Genomic DNA, 16,914 nt, shown 5'->3' with positions numbered 1-16,914 from the left:
TGTAGACCATCCCGGATGTTTTGCAAGAATGTGAAAAGTAATGATGGCGTCTCTGCTCATAGGAGTGACCTTTTCAGCACACTTGACTGAAGATATCTGGGACCCAGGGAAAACGGTCAGAGAAGAGGCAGCATAGCACCAGTGAAGACCAAGCTCCAAGATGGCCATCTCCTCAAGGGAAGCCCCCAGTTCCTCCCCTTGGGTGACCCAGGCAAAGGAAGTTTCCATCAAGACAGAGCCTGACTCAACCTCTCCCAAGCAAACCAGACACCAGCCACCAAACTGCCAGCACAAGAGTTTCCATAATGAGACGCTTCCAGGAAAGCCCCATAAAACCTTTACTGTAAATTCAATAAACTGGTTCTGAACATGGTGGTGGGGGAGGGCCTGGAGCGCCACCACCTCTACCATCCCCTCTCTTGTCACACACAGAAGACAAAAAGCCAGGCCCACCCTTCTCCCGCTGCCAAGGTCTCTCTGTTCCCCCAGGTCATCTCAACACGCTCCCCACCCAACCAGCACAACCGCCAGACCAAGTCTAGCCGGGCACGTAGACGCGCCTGCTGCTGCTGCCGATGCCATGGCCAGGGGAAAAGCCAAACCCTCACGTCCTTCCAGCCCACCAATGCTCAGTATCCCATCCCCAGGCTGTCGGTTCAAAGAACATTAGCCACTTGGTTCGGAAAAAAGAAATGTAGCCCCAAACCATTCAACCCGAACCAAGAAGTATTCCCTCTGTCCTGGTCGAACACCTCCCTTCACTCAGTCTTCCTGGACCATTTACTATGACCCACACTCCAAATCACACACACACATACACACACACACACACAGCCCATCTGCACATTTCAGTCTTTCACCCCAATCCCAGCCTCCCTCTGCCGTCCCAGGACTGAGCCTGCGAAGTGTTCAATGTCAGCACCCCAGCCTGGCTGGGTGTGTGAAGACACAGGGAAGAGCAGGCCTGGGCCTTCCAGAGTTGACATCTGGCTGACTCCACCCAGGCAAGGTGAGCATCTGGAAAGATCATGGCAGACCCTGTGCTGGGGAATAAGGTGGATGGATTGTGTGGAAGGGAATGGTTTTACCAGCACAGGCTAGGAAATCGGGATTTGACCTGCCAGCCAGCAAAGCTCTCCAAAGCTTTCGGAGCAGCTGGTGCTGAACCAGCAGAGCTGCTCATCCAACTCAGCACTCACACCGTTGAGATGAGAAAAGTACTGCTTAAAGAGGTGACGTGACCCTCACAGGTCACCCAGTCTCTCTGCTGCGGACACCAGCAAGCCTGCCTCGGCCTGGGCACCGCTCTGCTAAGGGCTAGGTTCTAGGGGATCAAGTGAGTTTTAAATAAAAACTGTGTATCACACCACCCAAGAGTAGAAAGAGGGAGGGAGGAGGAGGACGAGAGGGAGGGAGGAAAGAAGAGGGAGAGGGAAAGGAGGGGAGAACCGAGGGGCCTGGGTGAGCACCTGGGATGTTCAGCCAGGTGTCCTGACTTGCGCATTGCTGCAGACAGGCTTGTGAGGCAGCCTCCAGGAGGCTGGGACTCCAGCAAGACTCCAGCAGGTTCCACATGCCTGACCCTATCGGGAACTGGGGAAAAAAAAAAAAAACTTTGCTCCTTGGGGGGTAGAGTTTCGCATTCCTTCCCTGCCTCTCTGCTGGAGGACCACAGAGTCCTCAGCGGCAAAGCAAGCCTGTCTAGAAGACACCCCACCCCCACTTAGATTGTGGGCATTTTCCAGATTTTTTTTTCTTTTAAAAACTGCTTTTTTGGGGAAACTATTTTCCTCCAGCTCTGGCCCAAGGACAAGCGAGTCAGCATTCACAGTTGGAGAGTCCAGAGGGCAGCCAGGCATCTGCCTGCAGGCTTGAAGGGCACCAATCTGCCTGTACTTTTCCATGAATAGGGGGGAGGGGTCAGCCCGAGATTGGTTTTCCCAGGAAGGCTGCCTGGTGGCCTGGCATTCTGGGGATTTTTCCAGCCAGATCCGGGGAAGTTACTGGAACCTGTGGAGCTCTGGCCAGGGTCCCTGATAGGTGTGCAAGGATGGGCGACACTGATCTCACTGTGCCCCTGAGGGTCCTGCTCTCTAGGCCAGCTTCCTCTCCTTGAGGGAGCTGCATGGGAGGTCTTCATTCTGTGTCTCAAGCTTTTGGCAACCAGCTCTCAAGTACTTGCCCATTATCTGCCGATCATAAATAGAATGAGCACTGGGACTGGCCAGCCTCTTCTCTGGCCTACGGTCATCCTTTGTGGTTGGGTCCAGCTCAGTCACAAAGCCACATGGAGAAAGTAAACTTCCGCCCCCACCCAGAACAGGATGTTAGATGGCACAGAAGAAAGAGGTGGCACTGGCAGTATGAAAAGGCAGCTGACCTCGTGGAATTCGCCTCGGACATCCTCACGTTGGGTGGCTCTATCACCTTCTAGCTTCTGAGCCTGGGCAAGCTACTCTACATGCCTCCAAGGATGATGGGTAGAAGTCATCTATATGACGCGGCTGGGTACAGAGCTGGCAGTTTATCGTGATTATGAGCAGCCAGGGTCACCAGGCCTCCTCCCGACTTGTGAAGGAAAAAGGGAAGGTACCTAGAGCTGGCACAAAAGGACCAATCCCCAACCTGTGGGCTGCACAGGAGAGCTGCCCTTAGATGAGAAGGGGAAAAAGAGGCACTAGCATGGGTCTGTTCCTGGAGATCTCAGGGAAACTGGAAGCTCTGGGCAGGCCACTTGGGACTCAGAAGCAGTCCTCCAAGGGACAACCTAAACCCGTGCCCTGGTTAGCACCCAACTTCCTGCTGGGCTGATTGGCTGGAACAACCGTCCACTTTCCACCCTCCTTCCCACCAGCCCCCAGCTCTTCCTGCAAAACCTTGGAATAAAACCATCACACGAGACAACGTTTCCTTAGGTTGACAAGACAATGCGGGCGGTATGCTCTGTCCAAGTATGCTTTTAAACATAAATACTGGTTAACGACTGCAAGGCCGTATTCCAGGTTGCTGGGGATGCTCTTGAGCGTCCAGCTGGAGGAGGTTAAAACAAATGCACTCTCCCTGGTGCAAAATTCTCTGCATTTTCCAGGTGAGCAGCTGTAGCTTTTATAATCATAAACGCTGATAATTTTTAAGTTCTCCACTGGCCTCTCGGCACACGCATTGTGTTGTGTCTTCTGATGACATGCCGCACGACGCACAGAATAAAATCTCGACTGCTTTCGAGACATGGGGAGGTTCCAGACCCTCCCCCCGCCCCAGCTACGTGCCATCTTTCTGGACATCACCCTGCAGCTTCTGCCCCAAAGTCACCCTCTTGGTACAGACCACAGTGCCCAACCTTTACAGCTGTGTGACCTTGGAGAGGCTTCTTAACGTCTCTGAGCCTTGGTGGCCAAGGCTGAAAGAAAGACCTCACAACAGGAGATGACTGTGAGGACTAAGCCTGGCACATTATCTTCATCACTATTGCTTCTCCCCCTTCCGCAGAGCACAAATGTCAGCTCACTCTCACCTGGCAGATCTCTTTCCCATCTAGGTTCCAGTTCCTTCCTCACTCAGGAGGCCCCTCTGGCCACCAGCCCTGGACTCAGTCCATTCCATTTTCTCATAACATCTTCTCCCTTTCCTCTGGCCTGCTTATCAGAAGGTCTAACCACACGCTGACATGGAGACTAGTTTTGCCTCGTGCCTGCCTCTCCGCCAGGCCTAAACTCCTTGACAGCCGTTATCCTGGCAGCTTTGCCCACCTCTAAATAATCTGGGCTCAGTTAGCAAAGCCTGGCAGACAATAGGTGCTGGGAGAGATGTTGACCAGAAGAAACAAAGTGTTCTCGGCTTCCCGGATGACGGTCCAATGTTTACAGCCCTGCTTAGGAACTGAAGCGCTGGCTGATTAAGCTGTTACAGCACGCCATTAAAGCCGTTCTTCACCACTTTTCCTTTTCCTTCTCTGTTTCCAAGATTTATTCACTTTTAGCTTCGGTGTCTGAGGGTTTTGCCCGAATGTGTGTCTGTCTACCACATTCATGCCGGGTGCCCTCAGAGGCCAGAAGAGGGCATTTGATCCCCTAAAACTGGAGTCTCAGACCATCACCAGCTAGTAGTGGGTGCTCAGAATCCCATCTTTTCCTCTGGAAAAGGAACCAGCTCTTACTGCTGAGCTGTCTCCCCAGTCCCCTACCTGCTTTCTTAACCTCACGATCATTTTTGTTTGATTTTTGTGGTTGTCGTTTCAGACAATGTCTCATAGAGTTAAGGCCGGCCTTGGCTTTTAATCCTCCTGCCTCCACTTCTCAAGGGTCGGATCCCAGGAATGTGCCAGCATACCCAGCCTTAACCTAACCATGTTAGGCAGAGAGAAAAGAAGAAAGATTCTGGAAGCATGTTGGGGTCACATACCCAGAGGAGGGGCAGGAGCAGAGAACTGCTTCCTGCTTCTCTCTGAACGCTGCTTCACCAACAGCTGTCTCCTGTGGATGTTACCTGACGGCCAACACACTCAAAACTGTAACACTGATGTTTCCGTTATTATTGCTGAATTTCTGAATTCTTCATTTAATTTTGTTGTTCTTCTTATAGATACATAGATGCTTATAATATTCCTTCCCAGTGTATTGATCTGTCACTATAAAATGTCCTTTTCTCTAGTAATACTTTTTGCCTTCAAGCCTGTTTTATCTGATGTTGACATACGATTCTGGCTTTCTATTGTAAATCCTTCGCTGTCCTTTTTCTTAAAATGTATCTATGTCGTTGAATCTCATATTTCTCTTTTTTGAAGAGATTTGGATGTGTTTCTTATTTGCTTGCTAGTCTCTGCCTTGATTGGTGTTTCAATCCATTCCTGCCTCATTCAATTCCTGATATGATAAATCTCACACCAACCCTGCCACTATTCATTGTCTTTCTTCTTTCTGTTATTTCTCTGTTCCTCCATTGCTGACAGCTTTAGTGTCAAGTAGACATTTTCTTTCTAATTATGAGTGTGGGGTCCCGTGTTTCATAAAGGCAGTTTCCTCCAAGCCTCTTCGTCCATGGTAAAGCTATCAGCGGTTTGACTATTGCTTCAAGCCAGGCATGACCTGCATGCTTGAAATCCTAACACTGAAGAGGCTGAAGCAGGAGGCTTAGGGGTTCACACTCAGCTTCAGTGAGCTTAAGGCCAGCCTGGGCTACAGGAGACCCTGTCTCAAAAAATAAAAATAAAATGACTATTGTTTTGCAAGTTCTCTTTTAAAAGACAGACAGAAAAAGAGAAAAGGTACAAAAGGAAATCTGCGAATGCTGTCTTTTGCCTTCGCCAGTATAGCTGTTCTTCACAATGAAAGCGTTCTTCTCCATGTGAAGGCAAGACACTCCCTCTCCCTTGAGCCCAATTGAGCCCTTCTTAGTATTTCTTACAGGATAAGTTTTACACTAAGTCATTTTTCGTTAATGTGTTTTTTTATCTTGGTGTTTTAAGTTCTTGTTACCTTTTTAAACAATTCTGCACTTAATATATAAACAAACTCTTGACAGCCTGAGTCTCTCAGCCTTTTGTCACCTCACAGTCATCTGAGGTCAGCGATTCCTGATGTTTTCAGCTGTTACTGTTAGGCAGGAGCTCCCGAAGGAGCTGGGCTTTGTTGCATTTTCTATGTTCTTTCTTTGTCGTTGACTTTTCAGCATTGTAATTGTGACTGGATCCCTTTGAACTGATCCTGCTTGGAGTTCTTTGCATTTCTTTTACATTCCTTTAAAAAAAAAAAAACACTTTTTTTCCCTAATTCTTAATTCTCCTCTGAGCATTATTACCAGTATGTCGGTATGCTTAACTAAGACACACAAATCTCTGAGGCTCTACTTATTTATTTGTATGCCAGTAAAATGGGTAATTTTAACCCACCTCTATGTCTGCCTGACTATCTCTGTTTATTTTGACACAAGATTTCACTGTGTAGCCCTGGCCGTCCTGGAACTCACTCTGTAGACCAGGCTGACCTAGAACTCACAGAGATCTGCCTGCCTCTGGCTCCTAAGTGTTGGGATTAAAGACATACTCCAGCAATCCTGGCTCAACTAACCTGTCTGAGTTTCTGTCTGCTCAAATCTAATTTGAGTCAAAGTGACCCGGACTTGACAGTTTTGACTTAGCTAGCGTAGGAGTTAGCTAATAATTAGACAGAATTCATTTTTATTTAAATATAATAATTGTGTTAAAATTTTGAGAATTTCATGTAAACATACAGTGTATTTGATCATATCCACCCCTCTGCTCCCTAACTCCTCCCAGATCTAACCCCACTTCCCCACACACCCCCCAACTTCAAATCTCCCTGTTTTGTTTTTACTTTATTTATTTATTTTGATGGGTGTTTTGTTTGCACATATGCCTGTTTACCTTGTGTGTACCATGGAGGCCAGAGAAGTCATTGGGTGCCCTGCTATTGAATTCACAGACAGTTGTGAGCTGGGAATTGAACCTGGGTCCTCTGTCTCTCTAACCCCTTTCTAACATAGTTTGTGCTGCTCACATACTCATGGTTGTGGGGCCGTCCACTGGTGCTGGATGGATCTACAAGGTGCCGTACCCTTAAACTGACTGACCGTAGTCTCCAAGAAGCCACCAACTTAGACAGAGACTTCTTTAAATGCCCTGGAGTAATAGACCTCCTATCCTTGGCCACACACGCCAACCAAGAGCTCTGGGACATGTCTTCAGTATGCGGGTAGCATACAACTCTGTCTTCTCCTTTATTCCCCGGGGCACCATCTCAGCACCAGTGGGAGGTGAGAGGCCACGGCCTTCTTGGGACTTTCCTGGGTATGTGCATACCCCACACCTGTGGAGCCACAAGACCACATGATAGCTCGGCAGAGTCCCCTGGTGACATCTCATTCTCAGACTTCCGGCCAGCTTCTTACCCTAGAGGAATCTCTTTCCCCCGTAAGAGGGTCTCAGCGAGAGATCGTCTACACGGGGTTGGCCTGTGGACCTGTCTGGGAGGCCACCTTAATGAGGTTAGTTGATGTGAAAGACTGAACCCCACCGTGAGCAGCACCCTACCCTAGGCAAGGGATCCGGAACGGTGGAAGAGTGGAGCAACTTTGCTGAACACCAGCGAGCAAGCAGGTGAGTGTGCCTTGTCCCACTGCTCTCGACTGGATGTGGTGTGACCAGCTGTTTACGTTCCTGGTGCCCTGGCTTCCGCGCTACTGTGGGTTATAAACTGGAGCTGTAAGTTAAGAGAAGTCTTTTTCCGCTATCTTGGTTTATATTAGGGTAATTTATCACAGCAACAGAACTGAAACTAAAACCCGGAACTACCATGGAGTTAAAACAAAGAAGCTTGTGAGTGGGACAAATGAACACAGCCCAGAACTTGTTTTCCTTGTCACGAGTCAGCCATTTTTCTCTAGACTGTTAATCGACAGAATTCTGAAAACCTCAATTACATCCGTTTTTGCCAAAGTTCCGGTTTCTTTAAGAGAAATGGGTTTCCTCGATCATTCCTGCGAGTGTGAGGTTGTGTCTCCCCTGTATGGGTGTGTGGAGGTGTGTCTCCCTGTAAGGATGTGAAATTGTATCTCCCCTGTAAAGCTCTGAAGGTGTGTGCCTTGTAAGGGGGAGAAGATGAGTCTACCCTGTAAGGGAGTGATGGTGCATGTCTGCTATAAAGGTGTAAAGGCGTGTCCCTCCTCATAAGAGTGTGAAGGCGTGTCTCCCCAGCAATGGAGAGGTGTGACTCCCTGCAAGAGGGTGAAGGTGGATCTTCCCTGTGTCTTGCAGATCTGCTCTATTTAAGAACAGAGCTTTTTAGCTGTTTTAGGGGCGCACACTTTTAATCTCAGCACCGAGGAGGCAGAGACAGAGAGATCTCTGTGAGTCCCAGGCCACCCAGGGTGACATAGTGAGACCCTGGCACAGGATGGGGGTTAGTTCTTAAAATATCAAGGTCATTAAAACCTTACAATCATTGTCCAGTTGGTTCTTGACTAATAGATTATACATTAACAAATAAAAAGTCCACAAAGTTTTTAAAAAGCAGCGCACCATCTTGGCTACAATTAAAGGGGAGAGACAGCACAAAATAAGACAAATTTGGCACCAAAACCATGCAGACAGTAAGGCTGGAAAGCCACTCCACTGAAAACACAGTAGATATTTTGTATATAAAAAGAAAAATCAAGAACCCAAGTACTGAAGGAAGTGACTCTAAACAACTTTCTGAGAAAACTGATCCCAAACCTTCTAACAGCTAAGAACCTGGGTAAATTTCAGAATAACGGCAGCCTGGTGACTCCTGTGTGTGTTTGCACACCCACCCTGTGCACTGACAGTTCTAGAGCTTGTGTCCTCCCCCTGGGAAATCTGCACAGTCAATTCCCTCCTTCCTTCCTATCCTTCTCCAGTGTCGCCTTGAGGAGCTGTGCTCTTAGTGTTCCTCTTGAGCCACCATCACCTTCCTGATGCTCTCCCTCACCCCCTTCTGCAGCTTCCTTTCGAGCATGCCTTTGATTTATAATAATCACACACCGATGGCCTACTGTCCGTCTCTCAGGAGAACGTGAGTCAGCGCGAGGACTGGTGTTTGTATTTTCTTGGTCACTGTTAGATTCCGAGCACCTGGAAGATTATCTGGTGCACAGTCGGGTTTAATCCATTTTCGTGGGATAATGCTCGACTGTCTAGATCTTCCCAGTCTCTGTTGTAATGGCCTGTGACTGTTGCCAAGTGCACAAACACGTCAATCCGTCGCTCTCTAACTGCTTTGCTTGGCTGTTTGATACTTAGGTGAACACCTCTCTGTATTTTCTCATCGCCCGTGGCTCTGAGGCCCCTCCCGTATCGACTCTTTTACGGGAATTATGAGAGCTCTACATGTGTAACGTGAACTGATCTTTTGCAAGCAGTATACAGCCCAAATACCTTCTCTCAGTGTGCCACGCATCTTCAAGCTGTCTAATAAACAGAATCCTTTTACTTTGACTGGTGTTTTTGGTAAATTTTTCTTGTGTCTTAAAAGTATTCCTTGCCGGGGCATCAATGCTGTGTGTATTGAGGAGGGGTCCTTTATGTAAGTTATTTTTTAATGAAAATATGTTAAACTCACTTTGTTGACCACAAAGGGATCAGTATGCTAAATTATCAACCCTGGGCCCCCCTCCTGGAGAGACAAGCCCACCCACTCTTAGATGGGGGAGAGGAAGGGGAGGCTCACTTTCATGTAGCCCCTCCCCCATCCTGCCCTCTAGCACCTGGATGAGAGATCCTATCATTAATCCCCTCTAAAGCTGTCAGGTGGGCAAGGGGTGGGAGGAAAGCCCAAGGGAGGGGGCTGCTGTTGAGAAATACCAACCGACAGGAAGACCCCTCCCCTGTCAGGAGAATGCGAACAAGTCCCAGCAGAGGACTTGGGGGATTGCAATCATAGCCTAGAGGATGGTGGTAATGGGGGAGGGGAGAGGCAAGGCCGAAACAGAGAAGGTGGCACTTTGAAGAAAGGGTCACCCTCACATATGGGTCCCATGGGAGCAGCAGACTAAGACGACCTCGTGCCTCTGAGGAAAGAGCTTTCGCTGCCATCTCCACCTCTGTATTGTCTCCCATGAATGAGGGGAGAGAAGGGGAAGGGCGAGAGGGATGAGAGGCAATGTGAGGGGCTGGGAGCTAGCTGGACTCAAGAGCCTTGTCTTGTTTCTCTCTCTCTCTCTCTCTCTCTCTCTCTCTCCTCTATCTTTCCTTTCTGGAAAAGAAGGAATTTCAAAAAGCTAAACTGTTAATAGCAGAAGGTGCCGCGCCCGTCTTGCTGAGATTGGCCAGGCTATCTGTGCACAACTCGCTGGGGTTTCTGAGCCCTGAGTGCCGTCCTTCAACCCAACCCCGGAAGGGAATGTTTCAGTGACTCTCATTTGAAGTGCTGACACTTCGCCTCCAGTGAACGCTTGCCTTTGAAGCCGCCTGTCATCTTCATTGAGAACAGAAGCTGCTGCAAGAGGAGCTTTTCATGAGCCTCCTTCCCAGCTCAGGCGTCCACCTCTGCCAGACAGGGAGCTTGGAGCTGAGGAGAGCCAGGAGGCCTCACGCTGGTCCCAGCTCTGCCTTTAAATAGCCTGGTGGGCCTGACTGAATCCTTTACCTCTTAGCATGACCAGAAGCTGGCGATGAAGCACAAGCCATCAGTAGGAAACATCGTGCAGTGACAGGGCCAGGCCCAGCCTCATCCTGGTAGATGAGAGACGTCTGGAGAGACAGAGACTCGGACCAATCTCTGCGCGTGCTCCTAGCTGAGTCCCTGACTCCCAGGCCAAGTTTGAGGTCTCAGGGGAATGTCCCAGGGACTGGCCAGCCAGCTGTTTGTACTCCAGCCTGAGCAGAGGCAATGCACCCTGGGAGACAGAGTCCCAAGCAGCACCCATGGGGATAAGGAAGGCCCTGAATCACACAAATGGGGAAGGAGCCCAAGGGACAGTGAGTGCTTGCAACGGAGAGGGAAGTGGGCAGTGATTTTTGTTCTCAGGAAAGAAACTTTGGGGAGCCTGTGGCTGCTAAAACTTTCAGAACGTGGGAACCTGAAAGGCAGGAAAACAGGAAACCCAGACATAAGAAGGGAGCCTGAGCTGAAGATGTAGATTCCGCCTACCTCAATGGTTCTCAACCCTCCTTATGCTCCAACCCTTCAACATAGTTCTTTATGTTGGAGTGTCCCCAGCCATAAAATTATTTCGTAACTGTAATTTTGCTTTTGTTATGAATCGTAATGTAAATATCTGTGTTTTCTGATGCTCTTTAAGAGACCCCCCCCTTGGGTCGCGACCCACATGTTGAGAACCACTATCCTAAGGGCTGCCCAAACCTTGTGAAGTGTATCCGAAGCCTAGAACCACCCCTAGGACAGTTCAGTCATGTAAACAAGAAGACGGCTCAGCATCTGAGGCCCATTTGCAACCCACAGGAGCCAGGAGGCTGATGAAACCCTTCTTCTTCCTCAGCTCTGACGGGACTCCACGCTGTCAGGGCACCTAAGGGGGAACAACTCCCACCATGATACGAAGCCCCCCTGCTGCCCGCTCGGAGGAAGCCAAGGAGGCTGGGGGGGTGCACCCGTAACCACCTATGTTCTCAGGAACCAGAAAGCATTGTTTGCAGAACCGCGCTGAGCGCTTCTCAAGCCGACTGCCTTAACGCATAAACAGCAGCGTGAAGTGACACATCCTGGGGATCCTGCAGGGACCCGCTCAGTCCCTTTCAGGTAGAGATAGGAGAAACGTGCCGTCCTGGTTCTTGAGAGACCTGTGACCTGCCACGTCCATGCAAAGCTTCTCTCTGACAGCAGGGGGCGCCAATATCCGGTTAACCGCCTGGACGCATTAAACCCGGCCCGGCCCGGTGCAGAGGAACCTGCCATAGAAAGTCAGGAAAAGACACTTTGGAAAGAACTGAAAACCAAACTCACCGGTAACGGAGGGCTCTCAGGCCCAGGGTTAGTGGACGTTTCGGCCCAGATTACCGACCCCCGAGTTAAGCAAATGTCACCTGAGGAAATCCACGCCTTTAGGATAAGTAGCTCACAGACTCTCACACTTGCCCCACAAGACAAGTGCAACCTATTTCCTCTTTCTTTGAGCGGAACCTGAGCTCATCCGGTCAGGACCACGCCAAACCCAGAAGAGGCAAACACCTCTGGGAGGAAGTGCAGGGAGATCCGCTGGCTTCTTCTTACTGCTCGCGGCTAACACATCTCCTATTCCAATTCCAACCATCCGGCTTTCTCCTATTAGTGCAGTAGGTGGAACTGTTCTCCCTAGAAGTGAAAAGTTCAGGAGGTCTCTCTGTGCTCCCATTTCCTTCTCTGTGAAAGGAATATAAATATAAACACATTCGATGACAGAGAAGAAATCTGAAACCAAAACGGCACGCAGGGGAAGGAGGCCAGGAGAAACCCGAGGGAGCACCGGCTTTGAAGTTCATGCTTTAAATTCAGCACTGCTGGTGGGAATGTAAACTGGTACAACCACTCTGGAAAGCTATCTGGCGCTTTCTAAGACAAATAGGAATAGTGCTTCCTACAGACCCAGCTATACCACTGCTAGGTATATACCCAAAGTTTGTTCAAGTACACAAAAAGGACACTTGCTCAACCATGTTTATAGCAGCTCTATTTGTAATAGCCAGAACCTGGAAACAACCCAGATGTCCATCAACGGTGGAATGGGTACAGAAATTGTGGTATTTTTATACAATGGAATACTACTCAGCAATCAAAAAGGAGGAAATCATGAAATTTGCAGGCAAATGGTGGGATCTAGAAAAGATCATTCTGAGTGAAATATCCCAGAAGGAGAAAGACAAACATGGGATATACTCACTTATATAGACCTATAAGATATGATAAACATAATGAAATCTATACACCTAAAAAAGATAATCAATTGAGCGGACATGGGGTAAGATGATCAATCCTCATTTAGAAAGACAGATGGGATGTGCATTGAACGTATGACAGGAGTCTACTGAGCGCATCTGAAAGACTCTAACTAGCAGTGTTTTCAAAGCAAAGACTCATGACCAAACCTTTGGCAGAGTACAGGGAATCATAAGAAAGAAGGGGAGTTAGTCTGATGGGGAAAGGATAGGAGCTCCACAAGGACCAAATATATCTGGGCACAGGGTCTTTTCTGAGACTGACATTCAACCAAGGACCATGTATGGACATAACCTAGAACCTCCACTCAGATGTAGCCTGTGGTAGCTCAGTAACCAATTGGTTTCCCAAAGTGAGGGGAACAGGAACTATTTCTAACAGGAACTCGATGACTGGCTCTTTGGTCTCCCCACCCCCGAAGGGAGGAGCAGTCCTGTTAGGCCACAGAGGAGGGCTTTGCAGCCAGTCCTGAAGATACCTGATAAAACAGGATCAGATGAATGGGGAGGAGGTCCCCCCCATCAGTGGACTTGGAAAGGGGCACGGTGGAGATGAGGGAGGGAGGGAGGGAGGGACTGGGAGGGAATGAGGGATCGGGACACGGCTGGGATACAGAGTTAATAAAATGTAACTGATAAAAAAAAATAAAATAAAAAATAAAAAATAAATAAATAAATAAATTCAGCTCTTAGCCCCGCAGCCTATGTATGAGCTGTGTGACCTTGAACGCCTCCTTTAACCTTCCCTGGCCAAAGTGTCCTTTGTCAGATGAGGAGTGGGAGGATGAATGAGGTGACGTCATACCCGAGTGTGGCTTTTAGTGGTGGCTCAGAGGTGACAAGCGCTACATCATAACCCTTACCACATGAAATGATAGACCAAGGCACTCCAGTAATTGGAGTGCCCGAAAATGGCCAGGCCTTATAATGAATTTCAAAAGCCATAAAATGGTGATAAATATTTCCCAGATTTTATGCCCCATTCGCAATTGTCTGATTGCTTTGATAGTCATATATCTTTGCATTTTTTACCAGCATTTTTTTATCAGCAAGACTCACTGCCATTCTGAAGACGAAGAAGATTCAGAGAGATTAAGTGAATTAGCCAAAGTCTGCCCACTCAGGAAAAGAACCATGAAAAAAAAATGGCTCTTCATAGCTCTAGTTCCTACCTTCAAAGATATACTAATACTATCATGAGATGGGTCTCAATAGAAGAGTACAGTCAAGTCATACAGGATGAAATCAAACAAGGGCACAGCAGGCCACGGAAGGGAAAGGGAAGGGAAAGTATGTTCGCTAGAACCATGATTGCATGTTTGATCAAGTCTTCGCTGTCCACTACAGACAAAAGCCCTAAAGATAACAGATGACACTGAGAACTCCTCATGAGAGAAAAAGGCTGGGAGCACAGGTGGACAGCTCAGGGGAGATGTGAACCTTTTAAATGCATCTATTCCAGCAGGACGTTTTGTGCATGCCCAGTGCTATGTCAAACACAAGAGTACGGTGACGGAGAAAACACACAGCTCCTACCTCTGTGCACCTTATCAGCCAGCAAGGCAGACAGGCGGTGGCCAGATAATTCACAGAGAAACACACAGTCGGTCTTCAGTGTCCATGGGGCATCAGTTCCAGGATCCCTCCGGACACCAAGTCTGCAGGTCCCCAAGTCTCACGGGTAAGATGGCATGCTGTTTCCATAACTGCACACGCCCTCCCAGACACTTCAAATCACCTTCAGATTAGTCACACTACCTAACATACTGTGAATACTGGATAGATGTTTACTGTTCTTTTTAGGGGGTAGTGAGAGTAAGGACATAAAGAGAAAGTATGTCTGTTCAGTACGGACACAGGTTGTTGTTCAAATGTTCTTGATCCATTGTTGATTGAATCCACGGGTGTGAAATCAATGCACACAGGAAGCGGACTATAATTGCAAAGTGAGATGAGGGTTAGGGTAGAGATGTACCAGGGAAGCTTGGCCAGTAGCTGGGAAGAGTGCTTGAAGGCCTACGCAAGGGACACTGCAGGCACAGTGGTAAGGCAGTGTCCAAGGAAAGGAGAATGGGCAAGGGTCTCAGGAGACGGGTGGGCTGGAGAGATCACTGGTGACCAGACCACTTTGGGCCTGGCAGGCTGTAGTTGGGTTCTGAGTCTTAGTCAAAATTCATATGCTGAAACCTAAGCAGTGTGAGGATAGTGAGACATGGAGTCCTCGGGAGGTGGGCAGGTCTCGAATGAGGCTCCCTTGGCAACATGATCAGCACCCTCATAAAGGACCTCAGAGAAGTAGCTCATTCCTTCCACCATGCAAGGCCACAGCCAGGAGTGCCACCTCGAGACAGGAGCCTCACTAGTCACCAAATCAACTGGCATTTAATCTTGCTCTTTCTCTACAAGCCTTTAGAGCAGTGGTTCTCAACCTTCCTAATGCTACAACCCTTTAAATACAGTTCCTCTCATTGTGGTGACCCCCAACCATGAAATTATTTTATTGCTACTTTATAACTGTAATGTTGCTACAGTTATTAATTGTAATATAAATATCTGATGTGCAGGATATCTGATAGGTGACCCCTATAAAAGAGTCGTTCAATCCCCCCCAAGGGGTCACGATCCACATATTGAGAACGGTTGCTCTAGAACTACAAGAAACAGCTGTCATTGTTTGCAAGCTCTCTGGTTCATAGTAGTTTGTTAGCCTTCAAAAAAAGAGAATTGGAGGCGGCTTGTTTGGGGCTCTTTGGTTATAAGCAACAGTAACAGAATCTGGTTGGCTTCAGTATAAAGCTACTATGTTGGAAAAAGACAGTTCCCATAAAAAAAAGGGGGGGGGACTTTAAAAGGGCAGGAGCAAAGGCTATGCCATAGACAGGCAGCCAGGAAGGTCCTTCTCTTGAAAGAATGAATGCTTCCATTGCCCTCCAATCCACAATCCCCCCCCAGGTTCTCCAGGGGCAGATCTGAAGTCACAGGGCTTGGCTTGCCTGCTCACTTTAGCTTAGCCAGATGCCACCTTTAGCCTGACAGTTTCTCAATAAAACAGCTTACAAGGGGGAAAGTCTCAGAGAAGCTGGGTGACAGTCCCAAAGAAGATAGAGGTATCCTGGACAAAAGCTACTTCATCAGGAGCTTGAGGTATGTGGTAGAATGCTTGTGTGCTAGCATGCCATCACTCTGACTTCCAACCTCAGCCCACCAAGGAAAAAATTGGCCATCAGATGTCTACTGCAGATTCTAAAGAAAAGGCTATTGGGTCATCAGGTTCAAATGAAAGGTTCCAGAGAGCTTACTGAGGAAGTTGCCTCTTTCTATCAGCAACTTGTCAAGGGGAGAAGCCATATGGAAGTTTGGGGGAGAAAGAAGCTTCCAGGTGGCACCTTAAATGAGGTCACACATCATCAAAGCTCTTCCCCAGGCTTTATTCCTCTGACTCATCTTTAGCTTTCAAAGAGAGAGAAACCGCCATGGAGTACACAAGCCACCAAACATGGTAAGAAACGACAGGAGAAACCCAACAGGAATCCCACCATGTCATCAAAGCTACAGACACACCCATTCGTCCAAGGATGAAGGTTGACCCAGAAGTGTTCCTTTCCTGAGTGAGAGTGAAGATGTCTCTGCTGGCTGTAGATGAGATTCTGGGTGCGCAGGACAACTTGCCAGGGAAACCCAATTGTGGGGTCTGCAAATGAGCTCAGAGGAAGGAAGTCCCCCACCCAGATGAGAACCATGTCTTTTCAGAAGCTCTATCCGTTGGGATGGAATAGCAATTTCCTTCCTGAATTGGCAAGCTTTGCCAAAAATGTGCTAATTCAATATGTAATTCTCCCAAGAAGAACATTTTAATGGGGGTTGCAATGTCTTAAGAAACCCACAATGCTTCAAAGAAAGCGGACATTGCAAAAGCTCCGAATAAAAATATTGCACAGGAGCTGGGCATCCCAGTGAGACAGAGCATCGCCATTTGCCTCCTGGCTGATGTGCTCATTCCTCGGAGTACAGCCTAGGTGCCTTTCTGCAGGTCTGAGGCGCCAGCTTAACAGCTTCTGGAAAACATCCTCTTCATTTTTGTGGAGACTTCCTTCCCTGCCTTTAAATGAAAACTTTTCGGTACAGTAAGTATCTGGCTCTAAAGATAGAGGAAATTGCGAGATGTAATGTGTCAAATATTCAAGACATTGTTGCCAAGATCAAGAGATGTCTGTTTCCCAGAGCACCTGTCATTTACAAACATGTCACTCCCATGTGAAGCAAACCGATGACTACACAATGAGAACCGAGCAAACTCGGGCTGGGGGATGCTTCCGTGGTTAAGAGTGCCTGCTGTGCAAGCATGAGGATGAAAGGCCAAGTATCTAGAGCCCACGTAAAACTCCGGACCTACTCATATATGTCTGTAACCCCAGTCAGGGTCAGGGTGGGCAAAGACAGGAAGATCACTCAGGTTTGCTGGCCGCCAGCTACATGTAGATATGTGTGCATATACGCACAAATATACA

This window comes from Meriones unguiculatus, chromosome 10 (assembly GCF_030254825.1).
Source record: "Meriones unguiculatus strain TT.TT164.6M chromosome 10, Bangor_MerUng_6.1, whole genome shotgun sequence".
Taxonomy (NCBI): Eukaryota; Metazoa; Chordata; class Mammalia; order Rodentia; family Muridae; genus Meriones; species Meriones unguiculatus.
Note: the sequence above shows the minus strand (reverse complement) of the source record.